The 17,926-nt window shown below is 36.8% G+C and overlaps 1 protein-coding gene and 1 pseudogene across 1 annotated transcript in view; both read left to right on the top strand.

Annotated features, from left to right (window-relative positions):
- The window catches only part of LOC102626004 (protein DETOXIFICATION 21-like), a 131,066-nt gene that overhangs the window by 65,568 nt on the left and 47,572 nt on the right, over nt 1–17,926 (top strand). The window lies entirely within an intron of this gene.
- On the top strand, nt 5,779–9,145 carry LOC107177767 (protein DETOXIFICATION 24-like; annotated as a pseudogene).

The following is a 17,926-nucleotide window of genomic DNA, read 5'->3' on the forward strand; positions in this document are numbered from 1 at the left end:
GAGGTATCCTGGGGAGGGCCCCAACTGTGGGAGGCACCTTTAAGCCCGTACCACAACCCAGACTAGAAGTCCCCGCTCGAACCGGGAGGCACAGGTTCTCCCAACAAATGCGTTCTCCCAACAACCGGGAGGCACAGGTTTCTGGGGAATATTGTACTCTATTAATTGTTAAATAAACAATTATTCTTTCTTGCCTCCGTGGATGTAGGTTTAATTACCGAACCACGTAAATTCTTATGTCCTTTATTTTTCTGTAATTATTTGGTGCGCTTGATTCTGCATTCCGCGCACAACAAGTGGTATCAGAGCTGAAGGTTCATACTTGGGGGGATACGGTACTATTCACGTATAAAGTACTATTCTCGTATACGGTATTGTTCACGAATACGGTGGAGACGGCCATTTGTACTTGGGAGACTGTCTATTGTAAGTAGTGTGTATTTTGCATGTCTAGGAAAGTTCTGTCAACAAAGGCGATAAGAGTCTAAGGATTCTAGTTTTTAATTGGGACCAAGTTCCCGTCCAGTTTCCTGATAACTTTCCTGGTGCATTTATTCACGTGAAATTAACATCATAGAGATTGTTTTTCAAGTGGAAATAGTTTGTTGAGAAAATTGTAGAAGGTGAAACTTCCAGAATTGAGGAGAAATCTACTGAGACTATTTCAGGAAACACTTTAGGTGGGAGGTGAGATTTGTCAAATCGCTATTCAGTACCTGTTATAGGAGGCCAGAAGATCGATGTTGAAAAGTTTGATGGGAAAATCAACTTCAGCATGTGGAGGCGCGAAGTTATGGATACCCTTATTCAAATCGATCTCGATGTTGTTCTGAAAAATAAAAGACACTTGTATGATGAAGAAATTTAGGATCGTATGAATGAAAAAGCTTGTGGTCAGATCAGATCTTGTTTGACCAGGGATGTGAAGGTGAAAGATGAGGAGTGTGCGGTGACTTTGTGGCGTACATTGGAGGAGAAGTACCTAGTGAAAAGTCCTGAAAATCGCCTTCATGCAATGAGCCAAGTATATGGTTTTCGAATGAAGCCTGGGGTGTCAATGCACGATCATGTTTCAAGATTTGAAAAGTTACTTGCTGATTTGAAGAATCTTGATGAAGATATTAAGGATGAAGTCAAGGCTATGATTCTGTTACACTCACTACCAAAGGAATATAGTCATTTTGTGACTACTTTGATATATGGGAAGAGTGTGATTGTCTTTAAAGATGTTTGCACAGTATTGACTAGCTTAGAGATTCGGAATAATGATAAAAATTCTGAACGAGCATCATCTGAAGCTTTGGTGAGCAGAGATTGGGCGATGGAGAAACAGAAGAAGCGTTGTGGAAAGAATTCTCGATCCAAATCGAGAAACAGAAATATAGCTTGAGATGAGTGTGTCTTTTGTCCTGAAAAGGGCCATTGGAGGAAAGGTTGTCCAAAGGCTCAAAAGAGAGATGGGAAGAAACCAGCAGCAGCAAACATGGCACGGAAAGATGAGGGCTCTGATTATTCACTAAGTATTACTCCTGCAGCATACGTGGCTAGTTCGAGTGAGTGGATACTTGATACTGGAGCAACCTATCATTTGTGTCCTATTAAGGAATGGTTTACGGATTTTCGTAATCTGGAATCCGGTGTAGTTGTGATGGGGAATGATCAACCTTGTCGCACAATGGAGATATGAATAATTCGGCTCAAAATGTTTGATGGAATAGTCAGAGAACTCAAAGAGGTTAGATTTGTTCCAACTTTAAAGAAAAATATAATTTCTGTGGGTGCTTTAGAAGATAAAGGCTACAAGGTTACCATTGAAGATGGTATAATGAAGTTTACACATGGGGCTATGGTGATTCTGCAAGGGGTTCGGCGTCACAATCTGTACTATTTGAAGGGAGGTACAACTGATGAAGCAAATGTTGTTGAGGCGCACAGTGACACCACTAAGCTATGGCATGTACGACTGGGACATGTTGGAGAGAAGTGTTTGCAAACTCTGATGAGGTATGGACTATTAAAAGGTACCAAAACCTGTAAATTAAATTTCTGTGAGCATTGTGTAGTAGGCAAGAAAACAAGGGTCAAGTTTGGTACAGCTAATCACGATACTCGTGAGATCCTTGAATATGTTCATAGTGATGTATGAGGACCAACCAAGACTGCATCAATTGGTGGAAGCCATTATTTTGTTACATTTGTTAATGATTTCTCTAGACGTGTGTGGGTGTACACCATGCGAGCAAAGGATGAGGTTCTAGAGATTTTCGTGAAATGGAAGAAATTAGTGGAGACTCAAACTGGCAGAAAGATCAAAGTATTACGATCTGATAATGGGGGTGAATATACTTCTGATCCATTCTTGCAAGTATGCCAGAACGAGGGTATTAAAAGACATTTCACGGTGAGACATACTCCGCAACAGAACGGTGTGGCTAAGCGTATGAATCGTACTTTACTGGAGAAGGTACGGTGTTTGTTATCTAATGCTGGCTTAGATAAAAAGTTTTGGGCTGAAGCTGTGAGCTACACAAGTCACTTGGCAAACCGGTTGCCTTCTATTACAATTGGAGGTAAAACTCCTATAGAAATGTGGTCTGGAAAGCATGCACAAGACTATGATTCATTTCGTATATTCGGGTGTCCAACTTATTATCATGTTAAAGATGGTAAACTGGATCCTCGTGCTAGAAAAACGATCTTTGTGGGATTCAAAGGTGGAGTAAAGGGCTTCAAGCTTTGGGATCTCGAAGACAAAAAGTTTGTGTGTAGTAGAGATGTCACATTTGATGAAGTTTCAATGATGAAAGCTTCAAGTTCTCAGTAGGTGGAGAACAAGACCAAAGAGGTATTGCAGCGGGGTGGAGTTTGATGCAACTCCATATGTACCAGTTAGTTCTACATCAAAGAAGAGTTCAACTATGGAGGTGACACCTAGAGTTGAAGAAGAGGTTGTTTCTTCTGATGTCCCACAAAATGAAGAAACAATTGTTGATGTAGATAATGATGATTTTATAGCAATAAGGAGGCCAAGAAGAGAGATAAAGAAACCCGGATGACTTACTAAATATATTGTGGTAGCCTATGCACTTCCAGTTATTGATGATGACATCCCCAACACTTTTGGTAAAGTATTACGTAACAGTGAAAGTGATCAGTGGAAGTTAGCCATGGAAGAAGAGATGAAATCTCTCCATCAAAACCAGACTTGGGAACTTGTAAAGTTACCAAAGGGGAAAAGGGCTATTGGCAATAAATGGGTCTACATCAAAAAGTAAGGATCTCCAAATCAAACAACTCCTCGATACAAGGTAAGGCTCGTGGCAAAAGGTTTTGCTCAAAAGGAATGTATTGACTACAATGAAGTTTTCTCTCCAGTTGTAAAACATACTTCCATTCGTATCCTATTTGCCTTAGTTGCAGAATATGAGTTAGAGTTGGCTCAATTGGATGTTAAGACGGCGTTCTTACATGGAGATTTGGAGGAGGAAATCTATATGATTCAGCTTTGTGGTTTCAGAGTTGCTGGAAAGGAGAATCATATGTGTAGGTTGATTAAATCTTTGTACGGACTGAAGCAATCACCAAGGCAGTGGTACAAAAGATTTGATCAATTTATACAAGGGCAGAAATTCACCAGAAGTGAACACGATCATTGTGTTTACTTTAGAAGACTACCAGATGGAGCTTTCATCTATTTGTTACTCTATGTCGATGATATGTTTATAGTTTCGAAGAATAAAGATGAGATCGAAAGATTAAAGAAGCAGTTGGCTTCTGAGTTCGAGATGAAAGACTTGGGTGCTGCACAGAGAATACTTGGGATGGAGATTCGTAGAGACAAGAAGAATAGGAGCATATGGTTGACTCAAAAGTCTTATTTGAAGAAAGTGCTAGAAAGATTCGGTATGGATGACAAAACTAAACCGATATGTACACCTCTAGCTCTTCATTTCAAATTAAGCTCTTCTTCATGTCCTAAATCTCAAGAGGAGCGCGATTACATGGCTTGTGTTCCATATGCTAGTGTTGTGGGTAGTCTTATGTATGCTATGGTATGCACAAGACCCGATATATCTCAAGCAGTGAGCATGGTTAATAGATACATGCACAATCCGGGTAAAAATCAATGGCTTGTGGTAAAATAGATTCTCCGACATCTATATGGGACAGTTGATGTTGGGTTATTGTTCAAGAAGGATTGTGGTCAACAATGTGTTGGGTATTGTCATTCTGATTTCGCTGGAGACCTTGACAAGCGAAGATCAACAACGGGCTACGTATTCACATTGGGTGGAGGTCCGGTTAGTTGGAGGTCGATTCTACAATCGACAATTGCTCTGTCCACTACGGAAGCAGAGTATATGGCAGCAACTGAAGCTGTAAAAAAAGCTATCTAGTTGAAAGGCTTGTTAGGTGATTTGGGAGTAATTCAGGAGAACATTGCGGTCTTCTGTGATAATCAAAGTGCGATATTCCTTGCGAAGAATCAAACATATCACGCTCGGACGAAGCACATAGATGTGAAATATCATTATGTGAGAGAGATTATCGAGAGCGGTGTTGTGTTGTTGAGAAAGATCGATACCAAAGATAATCCATCAGATATGTTGACAAAGATAGTTTCTGGAGTTAAGTTTCAAAATTGCTTGAAATTAATTACAATCCTTCGATTGTGTTAAGATATGTCCTTCGGGAATTTTGAACTACGGTTAACTTGATCCCAAATTTTGGCTACGTAGGCAGTCATAAAGATGCAGCCACTTTGGGGATGATGGCTCGTTGGTAGTCGGATCAGATTTAAAAAATTTTCGCCGAGGTGGAGATTTGTTGAAGTCAACAAATTGTTGGTGCAAATTTGTTGATTTTGCAAAGCCGAAAAGAAAGAATGGGGGATGGATTTGAAAAATATTAATAATTAAAAATTATATTTTTTATTTTTTTATTTTTAGCATAGTAATTCATTTCTCCTATAAATAGCTAAGGATTTCATTCATTTGAAATCATTCCAAAATTGTTAAGCTTATAAGTTTATAAGCTTTTGAGAGAAGTGAGAGAAGTGTGTCTGGAGAATTTATCTTTCCTGCAGAGTGTGAGAGTACTGGGTATATTTGGGTTTCTGGGAAGTGAGATTCATTACTCAAATATTATACTCTATTAATTGTTAAATAAACAATTATTCTTTCTTGCCTCCGTGGATGTAAGTTTAATTACCGAACTACGTAAATTCTTGTGTCCTTTATTTTTCTGTAATTATTTGATGCGCTTGATTCTGCATTCCGTGCACAACAGAAGACTGGTGCTGATTAAGTAGAAAGAATGATTGGCTATATAAATAAAAAAGAACAAAAAAGAGCGTGAAGACAAGCTGCATAGGTCATTGATGACTTAAATGATCTTCAATTATATAAGCAATCGTGCAGGACAGTTTTTTCTCCCTATTTCAGCATATGTCCAGTGATGATTTGTCACGTAACAGAATATTAAATTTAATTATGCTAATTTTTTCTGCTCAAATAATAATTACCTGATAAAGTACGAGATGGACTTGTCGCGGAAAAGTAGATTGGCAACAATAGGGACAAAGCCAACATGATTATTGTGGTAAAGTGTTGATCGTCACTCAAATCTTATCGCAGGTTCATTCACTTATAATAAAAAACCAATCAAGCTTTGAATTACAAAATAATAAAAGATATTCTTAACGGACGGACATTAGCCACTCACAATCTATATATATATATATATAGTGAAAACTCTGCCAACTTGAAAACAAAGTTCAATTTGTGTTTTGAGTTTAACACTCATGACATAGTGTACCCCACAGTCGAAATACCGTCACCAATGCAGCTTAGAGATAGTGTCCAAATTGTAAAGGACAATGTCTTTATAATTTCGACTCTTACAACAGGTCATATGCTAAAAAATGTGGTTAATTTTTGTGCCACAGTATCCCCTCTGTTTAGATAAGACTGTCTATATATTTTATAGATAGTGAAATTAAAAGGGCTTTCACATTCATTACATTTAACATGTTAAAATCTTGGAAGCTCAAGCTGAAGGCAATTATGTAAGTTAGCATTTGTTTGTTAAACACTTCAGAATAACAATGGACAACGGATTGGAAGAGCGAGAGAGGCTTCTGTGATTCGAGGAACAAGAGAGGAATGATCTGAAACAGAGGATTTAGAAGGAAATGAAGCTGACGTGGAGGATTGCATTTCCTTCTATACTTTCCAGGATTACTTCATTTGGACAAATTTTGGTGACACAGAGTTTTCTTGGACATGTTGGGGAAATTGAACTCGCCTCATTTGCACTCGTTCAAAGCATCTTTTTGCGCTTTGTTAATGGAATACTGGTAAGCATCGTCAATTTGAATCATATACATGTTTGTGTGTGCGTACGTTTGTGAATGTGTAGATCACTGGATTGAAGAAAGACAGTAACCTGAATGATTTTCTCTGATCATGTACTAAACTGCACTCTGCTTTATGTGATGCCTTTTACAAATGTCTTTATATATATATATATATCTTTTTAAAGATCTAGTGATGAGCTGTTGTTTGCCTCTAAATGTTCTATGGTTCGTTTCATTTACTTGTTCATCCATTTGAAGCTGGGAATGTCAAGTGCAACAGAGACATTATGTGGACAAGCATTTGGAGCAGGGCATTATCATATGATGGGAATTTACTTGCAACGATCGTGGCTAGTTGATTGTGTAACTGCTACAATAATGCTCCCCGTCTTCATCTTTGGAACACCGATCATGAATCTGCTTGGCCAGCAAAAGGATATAGCAGAAACAGGGCGGGTGATTTCTCTGTGGTTGATTCCCTTTGTTTATAACTTCGTCTTCTCCTTGACAATCCAAATGTTCTTACAAGCACAGCTCAAGAACATGATTATCGGGTGGCTATCTACTGCTTCTTTCCTGCTTCACGTGCTTATGTCCTGGATCTTTGTGAGTGAACTTGACTTAGGTATTGCTGGTGCAATGGGCTCATTAAACATTTCTGCTTGGCTAAATATCATTGGATTGTTTGTTTACATCTTCTGCGGTTGGTGCCCTGATACTTGGAAAGGTTTCACCAACGCTGCCTTTACTGACATTCTTCCTGTAATAAAGCTGTCGATATCCGCCGGGGTCATGATATGGTAAATATTGAATGTTCTTCCTCGGAAATTATACCCTGCATGTCATGATGCATCTCCTGGGTGCTAATTAATCGAACTTGTAAAATCCTACGATAGTACATGAACTCTGCTGTTCAAACCCCGCTCATTTTTATGCTATGCTTTAAAAAATAAGCAAACAAATAAATATTGGAACGCTCTCTAAATCTGTCTCATAAGATTCCGTTTTGACACTTTTTTTTTTCTTTTTTGGTTTCATAATCAATTATCTTACTTAATTTTGAATTGTGATAGCTTGGAGCTCTGGTACAATTCCATTCTAGTCTTATTGGCTGGGTACATGAAAAATGCAACCGTTGCCATATCTGCTTTCTCTATTTGGTAAGGTCTTAGCTATTATTAAAACCTTATTTCACATTTATTACTTCCAGTTCCAGTTGATTTTCCTAAATAATCTTTTTAAGAATTTGGCTTTAAAGCTAATTAATTACATTGTTGTTGCAGCCTCAATGTCAGTGCATTTCAATTAATGATCTTCCTTGGCTTCCTTGGTGCCTCATAGTATAGATATACATTGCTTCAACAAATACCCTCTCTGGCTCCTTATACTTGAAATTCGCAAGCTCTAATGTTGTAATATCATTTGTTGATCAGCGTGCGAGTGTCGAATGAACTCGGGAGAGGAAATGCGAAAGCCACAAAATTTTCCATTAAAGTCATACTCACTATTTCAGCCTGTCTTGGAGTGATCTGTTGGATTTTATGTTTAATCTTTGGCCGTCAGATTTCATACCTGTTTACAACTAGTGAGGAAATTGCAGAAGAAGTATCGAAACTATCTGTTCTGCTTTCTTTGTCCCTTTTGCTTAACAGCGTTCAGCCAGTACTCTCAGGCAAGTGTTATTTCTTCGAAAACTTGGAAAAAAAAAACAATAATGCTTTGATTACTAAGAGTGCGTTTGATATTAAGGTGTTGTAGCTTAAAAGCTACAATTGTTGTGGAAAAAAAATGTATTTATGAAATAAAAATTAGTAATACGTAGTAAATATAAATTTTAAATAATAATTTTGATAAAATTATTAAAGATATAATAAATTTTTCATTACACAAGTGAAAAATTGTATCAGTATAACTTTTAAATTACAACAGTTAGTGTTTACCAAACACTTTAGTGCTATACCTTTTAAGTTATAGCTGTCCAACCTCAATTCCAAACGTACCCTAAGTATGGATACTTTGTTGGATACTCATTGATGCCTCGCAAATCAATTTTTCAGGGGTAGCTGTAGGTGCTGGAATGCAAAGCACGGTTGCATTTGTTAACTTGGGAAGCTATTACTTTGTTGGAGTTCCTACAGGAGTTTTGCTTGCATATGTGGCCAATCTCGGAGTTACAGTAAGAAATATAGTTTATGTTTAATTAATAATAACGGTCAAATGTACTCTGGTTAATTGAATACAATTTTAATTAAATAGATATGGTGTTTTGTAAAAATTGTACCATTGACTCTCTCACGAGTTGATTGATGTTGGTTTAATTTGACAGGGTTTATGGATTGGATTGTTGGGTGGAATTGTTATTCAAACGATTATTCTTTCCTTCATCATATGGAGGACCAATTGGGATGATCAGGTAAATTAGGATTGATTGCAGGGCACGTGTTGTGATTACTGCAAATTTTTATGAGATTAATTATTGAGTGGTTGGCTTTAGAACACACTCTTTGAAGGGTTTTTTTTGGTCCACAATGGTTGTTTATTTGGGTTATAAAAATTAAAAAAATAAATAAAGATCAAAAGTTGGCTAAAATTTATAGATATTGCTCTCATTCTTGCGGGTGAACAAGGCATCCCAACGTCTCAACAAATGGTTGCTGAAACCATCTGAAGAATCTGATCGAAGCTCTCCAAATATGTAGAGTTGTGTAATTCATTACTTGCACAAGAATATTTGTCGGTTGGGCCTATCAGTAGAATAATAATAAATCTGAATGAGTTGAATCCAAAGTTATTCTTTTTTTTTTTTTTTTGAGAAGGAATCCAAAGTTATTCAATTGAATGTAAAATGGATTTTCCATCTTCTTTTGTCACCCCCGGAAAATCCATCTTAAAATCTCTTCTTTAGTTATATATTCCACTTAATGTCAATTTTTTAAAATAAATATTCTTTTTATTTTTTAATCTATGTGTGCCTGTAATTTTCTCACTTTTAAAACTATTTTTAGTCTTTAATATCTTTACTCTTCTCTTTGAATTTTCTCTATCTGCAAATTCAAAAAAACTAACTTCTCAAATATTAAAAATAAAAATAATGAAAATGAGAAAAAAAAGAGAGAAAGGAAAATAGATTAAAATTAAAATTTGTACGAACTATTTATAGTTATTATAGAGATAAGACTAGAAAAGGGAATGAGAAGCAAAGCTTTTAACAAGTACCAAATTTTGATGATTATATAATACCACGGACTGAATTGATACTTTGTTCTTGATATGGATGAATCACAAGAGCCGAGACGATCTAGAAAGCTCTTGATCATAATCAATTTTGTAACCCTACTTCGGTATGGAGCATGCACCTGCTGGAATCAAATTCCTCACAATTAATAGTTCCAGCGTCGTAAGATGGAATTCGGTAATTTTACATATAGGTTCGTCCCGATTTGCATAAAATATAGATTTTAAAAAGTTTTTATCTAAATTTAAAAAGAAAATAAAAAAATTTATTTGAGCGAGGTTTAAATCCTGGGACATGTGGGTTATGGGTCCACCACATTTATGCTGTGTTGCTAGGATTTTATTGTTAAAAGTAAGGATGATAATTTTTTTCGATGGAATCTTATGGGATATGATGTTATTTGGGATGTGATTTAGATATATTTTTATCTCACAAAAAAATATAGGAATGAGAGTGAGACATTTTTTTCATCCCTCTTACATATACGGGACGGGATTGGGATTGACAAATTCCGTCCCATCTCGTTTCATTGCAGACTAAGGATGAGAACTTTTTCAATTGAGATAGAATCTCTCAAAATCCCATATCTTTTTGGACGGGATCAGGATATATTTTTGTCCAAAAAAAATATAAGAACGAGAGTGAGACATTTTTTTTTATCTCGCTTGTATATATGGGACAGGACTGTGATTGGTAAATCTCATCCCATCCCGTCCCATTGCCAACCCTAGTTAAAAGACTCTTAGTTTTATTTAAATAAATCAATGTGCTTTTAGAAATTTCGATAGGCAACCTAAATTGTTTTATTGTTAAAAGACTCTCAGTTGCATGTTCCCTTCTACGATATCTGATACTCAAAGTCTTAATTATGTATATAATTAATATTTGTAGTTGTAGGTATCTTATATGATCCGTTGATATCTGCATATGTACTAGTTACTGTATTAATGCAAACTCTTAATTATTTAATTAATTCAATCACGAAGGGTAAGTATGTCATTTCACTTGATTTATACTCTTAAAACATTTTGAACTCCATCGTTGACGTCGAGACCAAAAGTAAAATAGAAAAATAATTAATAAAGATGACGCCGTTATAACGGAAAAGATATATAAACATATTTTGAAAATTAGTGGAAGATTTTTTTTCCACTTAATAACTTCACCAACCAACATCGTGGCGTCATGCTAAGTTTCCCTTGAGTGCTTGCGTCTTGTATATGCTTGGACTCGGAATTTATGCGTGTCCGCGTGTGGCCAAACAAATACGAGACAAACAAAGACTCAATGCACTCGAAATCGTAATCAATGCTTCTGCAATTTTTGCCATTCGTCCGAGAGTAAGTGTTGACTGGCTTTCTTAGTTATGCACTTATGCTCCTGCATATATGCCAATGGCCATTCAGTGACTCAGAGTTTCCACTTTCACTTTCTTTCTTCTTTTATATATATTTATTTTTAAACATGGTAAAATTTTATTGATATATTTAAAATTAGAATCCTAATAAAACTCACTTAGATTAATACTATTAAAACACAGCTCAAAATTATACCCTCATTAATAAAATAAAATATACGTTTCCTCGTAAACTAATTGGCTATTAGTACACAAAAGAGCATTTATACCTTGGTCCAATGTGCAAAATGTTAAATAAAAAAAAAAGAAAGAAAAGTACAAATCACGAACACACACGCCGAGTGACGTGCCAACCGTCCAAAATTTACCAAACCAGAAAAGAAAATAGGGTGTAGAATGAATCACGTGATTGATCTTGTCTCGTTCACATTTTTCCGAAAGTAATTATAGTGACATCTTTCCTTGGCGACAGAAATCCATGGACGTGATCTCGACAAACCCATTTCTCAAAATAACAATTGAGATCTATTAGAATAGGGAGAGTAACATCTTAGTCCATCTTATAACTCATTTTCACATTTTAATCTTTAATAGATTTTAATACCTCATTTTATCTATGATGTTCAAACAATGACAGAATAAATAAGCTGTTGATGGGTAAAAGTTATATTTTAACAATTAAATTAGTTAATTTTTATTTGTGGAAGTTTCAAACAATCGTTTTATTTATGAAATGATCATACTTATTATGAAATAATTATAAAGTGGTAAAATCAATTCACATGAAATTTGCTTTTTGCCTTTTGATCATGTTATGAAATAACTTCAATAAGTATGCCTTTGAGAGTTTTACTGGTATCAGTAGAGCTGAGTTGATATTGTTGGTGGTGGTAAGGATATGGTTTTGGAGGATTTGGATTTTTAGGGTATTCCATGGGTCTTACTTTTTTCAAATCTCCAGTGGAAGATATTGAGCATGTGGTTGCGAGCTTCAATTCTCATACTGTTGACAATCTTGTCCAATTTGATGAGAATTTCAGTTTTGATGGGAATCCAATGTTGATGCTTATTTCTTGTTTGAGCCTGAGGATACTGGAAGGCTTGATCTTAGTCCCGATTTTGGTATTGCTAGCCCTCATGCCTCTGGTTTAAAGAAAGGCTTCACATTTGACACTGCTCGCATGTATAATAAGCGGCACTCTAGGTATTAGCTCATCTTCTTATAGTTTCTTTGTTAGATTTTACCTTAGTTTGCTCTCTTTAGTTAATTCTTTGTTATTTAATTGCTTTTGCTATTTATTTTGTTTTTGTTAGTAGTGTTTGTTCTTTGACTTAGTGGTTTTGGTCACATCACTCTTCAAATGTATTTTCTTTTATTTTATTTAATCTATAGATAAGGGGTCCCGCCTAACTTGGTTTCAATTTTTTTTTTTTCTAAAAAGTTTGTCTTTTTTTTCTTATGCATATGCATGAAAATGAATTATAAAAGACCACATCGCGATATGATAAAAGAGCAACATATAATTGATAAAACTATTGTGACATGATTGATTAAAGAAATAAAAAGTAATAAAAAGTAGATTTTTGTTTACTCTCTATATTTTGAGAAAAGTACTCATTTAATCTCTATATTTTAAAGAATAATTTAAGATAACTTTGCTAATAATTATATTACAATCTTACCCTTAATTTTCTTTTTGTTTAAAATAAAATCATAGTAACAATATTCTTGAAAACATTAATGAAAAGGAAAAAAATGTGAATTTGTCAAATCAACCTTAAAAGTAAAATAAAAATGAGTTATTATTATTTTAGGATTAATTTGGTAATTAAATTAATTTTATACAAAAAACTATTAGGAAGATTGTTGCAAGGGTATTAAACATTACTTTAAATTACTTGGTATTCATTTATTTATAAATATTAATTAGCAAGATTGTTACAAAAGTATGAAAAATATCAATTGTTTTATACTTATATTTATTTCTTAATTTATTAATAAGTAATTATTGGTTAATTTATTAATTAATTTTTTTATAGACTAAAAAATTAATGTAAAATATATTGTTGTAAGAGTATGTAAAATATATTGTTTCAAGAGTATTATTGTAAACACATAAAAAAGAAAAAAGAAAGGATAGGAGTGTTATATATTTAATAATAAAAATGTTAGGAAATTGGTGGGTGAAGCAGGACCGCAGCTAAAATGAAATTGGAAATAAAATAAAGAACAAGCACAAAAGAATGGACACCAGAAATTACGTGGTTCGGCTTTTAGCCTACGTCCACGGGCGAAAACAGAAGGAAATATTTTACTAGTGAAATAAGGATTACAAGTATTGTAATATTTTGGCTCACAACCCAAAACCCCAATACACCCAATCTCTCACTCACTAGACTCTCTGCTCTGCAAGAATTATTTCTCACAACTCTCGACTCTCTCTAAATTACTCTCTGAATAATGGAATTGGATGCTCAATGAAATGGGAAGCTCTCCCTTTTATAGCCAAAAAATGGCTATTAAATTAATAATAATTTTTCCTTGTCAAAACCGTGTTCTTCATTTTCTTCTTTAAACTGCTTCTTTTTCCATTTCCTTTTCAAGCATTTCGGCCAGCCCATTTTTTCTTCTTCAAACCTTCTAGATGCTGCAGCTTCTTCAAACCTTCTAGATGCTGCAGCCAATAATTTTGACATTCTCCCACTTGGAGATTAGATTGAAAAACAATCAATCTCCACACCATCCTATCTGCTTCGCCATAATCATGTTGCCTACGTTTCTGCTAGGCCACAGGAGGATCTACTCCAGACAAACTTATCAGTATTTATCGGCTTGGTCAAAACATCTGCTAGGTTCTCCTTCGTATGGATTTTCTGTAAATCCACACTTCCATCTTCCACTACTTCTCGAACGAAGTGATACTGAACTCCTATGTGCTTTGTCCTGGAATGAAAAGCTGGATTCCTTGCAATGTGCAAGGCACTCTGACTGTCACAAAACACAGGAATTTTCTGTTGTTTGTGCCCGAGCTCCTCCAATAATCTTTGTATCCAGATAGCTTCCTTGCAAGCTTGTGTAGCTGCCATGTATTCTGCTTCTGTTGTAGATAAAGCCACAACGGTCTGCAGTTTCGAAACCCAGCTTACAGCTGCTCCCGCAAGTGTAAACACATAACCAGTAGTGGATTTCCTTTTATCAAGGTCTCCTGCAAAATCTGAATCCACATAGCCTCTGACAGTAAACTCTGACCCTCCATAACATAATGCAACATCTGAGGTTCCTCTGATGTATCTCAGAATCCTCTTCACAGTTATCCAATGCTTTCCGCCAGGATTCGCCATGTATCGACTGACTGCTCCCACTGCTTGTGCAATGTCTGGTCTTGTACATATCATAGCGAACATTAAACTTCCCACTACTGATGCATACGGTACTCGAGACATCTCCTTCCTCTCTGCTTCATTGCTAGGACACATGCTTGAGGATAATTTGAAATTAACAGGAAGTGGGGTAGAAATTGACTTACAATCTTGCATGTTGAAGCGCCGCAAGATTTTCTTCAAATAATTCTTCTGTGAGAGCCAAATCTTCCTGTTATTTCTGTCTCGGTGAATTTGCATCCCTAGAATCTTGTTTGCTGGTCCCAAGTCCTTCATTTCAAACTCCCTAGCCAACTGTGCCTTCAATTCTTGGATTCGATCTTTGTTGGGACCTGCTACCAACATGTCATCCACATACAACAGCAAAATGATGAAATCATTATCTTCAAACCTCTTGTAATATGCACAATGGTCTGAACTGAGTCTGTTGTATCTAAGGCTCATAATGAAGGAATCAAATCTCTTATACCAACACCTCGGCGCCTGTTTGAGACCGTATAGAGATTTGTTCAACCTGCAAACCAAGTTCTCCTTTCCTGTTTCTGCAAAACCTTCTGGTTGGAGCATATATATTTCTTCTTCAAGTTCTCCATGAAGAAATGCAGTTTTAACATCTAACTGCTCTAGATGTAGGTCAAATGTAGCACACATTGCCAAGACTATTCTGATTGTTGTGAGTCGAACTACCGGAGAAAATATTTCGTTAAAGTCAATACCTTCTTTCTGAGCATATCCTTTCACTACCAGTCTCGCACGATACCGCTCCACTTGGTCATTGCCATCACGTTTGATCTTGTAGACCCATTTGTTTCCAATGGCTTTTCTTCCGTGTGGTAGTGGTACAAGTTCCCATGTCTTGTTCTTGTGTAGAGCTTCAATTTCTTCCTGCATTGCTGTCATCCACAAAGCAACATCTAAGCTGTTTAAAGCTTCATGGAAAGTTGAAGGCTCTCCATCCTCTGTTAGAAGACAGTATGCAACGTTGATCTCTGTGACATATTCCGAGTGCCACGTTGGCGGTCGTCTCTCACGAGTTGACCGACGAACTTCTGGAGCCTCGGACTCGACTGGTTCTTGTTCCTCGTGCTCTGGTGCTGCTTCAGAAGAATCTGAATTTTCTGGATTATTTTCGACATATACCGGCACAGTCTCTGACTTTTCTTTTACAGTGCCATCATCTTCATCTTTTCTTTGCAGTTGATCTTCTACAAAAATAACATCTCTGCTGATGACGATCTTGTGGGCAGTGGGGTCCCACAGACGATACCCCTTTACTCCATCAGCATACCCCAAGAAGATACATCTTCTAGATTTTGCATCCAGCTTTGTTCTTTCTTGGGCATTGTACATCACGTACACAGGACATCCAAATGCATGTAGGTAGGAATAATCAGCTGGCTTTCCAGTCCACATCTCCATCGCTGTCTTCAACCCAATAGCTGTAGATGGCGACCGATTTACTATATAACAGGCAGTTTTGGCTGCTTCTGCCCAGAATGAATTGGGTAGACCAGCAGTCCTCAACATAGCTCTTATTCTTTCTGTAAGAGTTCTGTTCATCCGTTCTGCCACTCCATTTTGTTGAGGAGTGTATGCCACCGTGAACTGTCTCTGAATACCTTCTTGCTTACAGAAAGCAAGAAACTCGCCGTCTGTATATTCTCCACCATTATCTGTCCTCAAGCACTTGATCTTTTTACCAGATTCAAGTTCCACCCGCGCTTTGTATTCTTTAAACACTGGAAATACATCTGACTTTTTCTTAATTGGATACACCCAACATCTTCTGGAATAATCATCAATGAAAGTCACCATGTACTTTGCACCTCCCATGGATATATCCGGTGATTCCCAAACATCAGAATGAATCAAGTCTAGAATGCATTTACTTCTAGCAATAGATCTACTGAATTTTAATCTATGCTGCTTACTTATAACACAATGCTCACAAAATGGTAAACTTACCGATTTGAGCCCCGGAAGCAATTTTCGCTCAGAGAGAATCTTCAAGCCTTGTTCTGACATGTGGCCGAGTTTGAGATGCCACATCATCGTTGATTCTTCTCCATTTGACGCGACACATGCATCAGCCTCCTGTAGTGTTTCTCCTTTAAGCATGAATAAATTAGCACCAATCTTTTCTGCCTTCATCAATACAAGCGCGCCTTTAACGATCTTCATAATTCCATTCTCCACATGAGTTTTGTACCCATGACTATCCATTTGTCCCAAAGACAATAGATTTTTCTTCAGGCCGTTGACATGTCGTACCTCTCCAATTGTGCGAATTGTACCATCAAACATTTTTATTTTGATAGTACCAATACCAGCGATCTCTAAGGCATGATCGTTACCCATATATACAGATCCTCCTGAGATAGGTTCATATGTGTGGAACCATTCTCTCCTAGAGGTCATGTGCCAGGTAGCTCCTGAGTCTATAAGCCAGACATCAGAAAGTCGTTTTCTGCCTTCTGAAACAATTGTTGCCTCGCTGTAGAGTATTTCGCCATCATCCGAGGTACTTGCTACACACCCCTGAGCATTTGATGACTCAGGTTCTTTACCCTCTCTTCTCTTCTGATTACTCCAACACTCCTTCTTGACGTGCCCTTTCTTGCCACATTTGTAGCATTTAACATTCTTCTTACTTCTGGATTTTGATCTACCCTGATTTTGACTCCCACTGGGGCCATGTTCCGTTGATCTCCCTCTCGTCACTGATAGCGCCTCCGCTTGCTGCGAACTTGCTTGTCTGTTTTCCTTATTTTTCCGTCTGCTCTCCTCATTTAATACGGAGGCTGCAACATCGTCGAAAACTAGACTCTCCACTGGATTGTTGTTCGTCAGGTTGATGATGAGTTGATCATACGAATCTGGTAGACTTTGAAGTAGAAGCTCTGCACGTTCATTTTCCTCTATATTATGACCCAACGTTGTGAGTTGTGAAAATAGAGTCTTCAATGTGTTGATGTGGTCGGTCACCATTGTAGATTCCGCCATTCGAAGAGTATAGAGTTTCCTCTTCAAGAAGATTTTATTGTGTAGTGACTTGGCCTCGTACAATTTTGTGAGAGTATCCCATATTTCCTTCGCCGTATTTTTCTCTGCCACACTGGATAATACTCCATCCGCAAGTGCCAAGTGTAGATCAGAAATGGCATTGCCGTCTACCTCGTTCCACTTGTCATCAGTTATCTCCATGGGCCTTTCTTCAATTGCTGCCAAGCAATTATTTTTCCTCAATACAGCTTTCATCTTCATTTTCCACAACGAAAAATTATTTCCGTTAAATTTCTCAATTTCATACTTTGCCGCCATTTTATTGATAAATACTGTACACAAGCTAGTGTACCACCTTGAATAGTTGTGAGTATGTGTGAGAATGCACACCAGGAAAGTTCCCAGGAAAGACTGGAGGGGTCACAATGGTCCCACTTAAAACCCAGACTCCTTAAGCTCTTATCGCCTTTGTGACAGAACTTTCCTAGACATGTACAGAATCACACAGTTGCTTTACTCACACCACTATTCCCTGCTTTGCACCGCAAAATTCTTGGATCGCTTCCACCGTTTCACGTGAATAGTACCGTAT

Source organism: Citrus sinensis, chromosome 4 (assembly GCF_022201045.2).
Source record: "Citrus sinensis cultivar Valencia sweet orange chromosome 4, DVS_A1.0, whole genome shotgun sequence".
NCBI classification, from domain to species: Eukaryota; Viridiplantae; Streptophyta; class Magnoliopsida; order Sapindales; family Rutaceae; genus Citrus; species Citrus sinensis.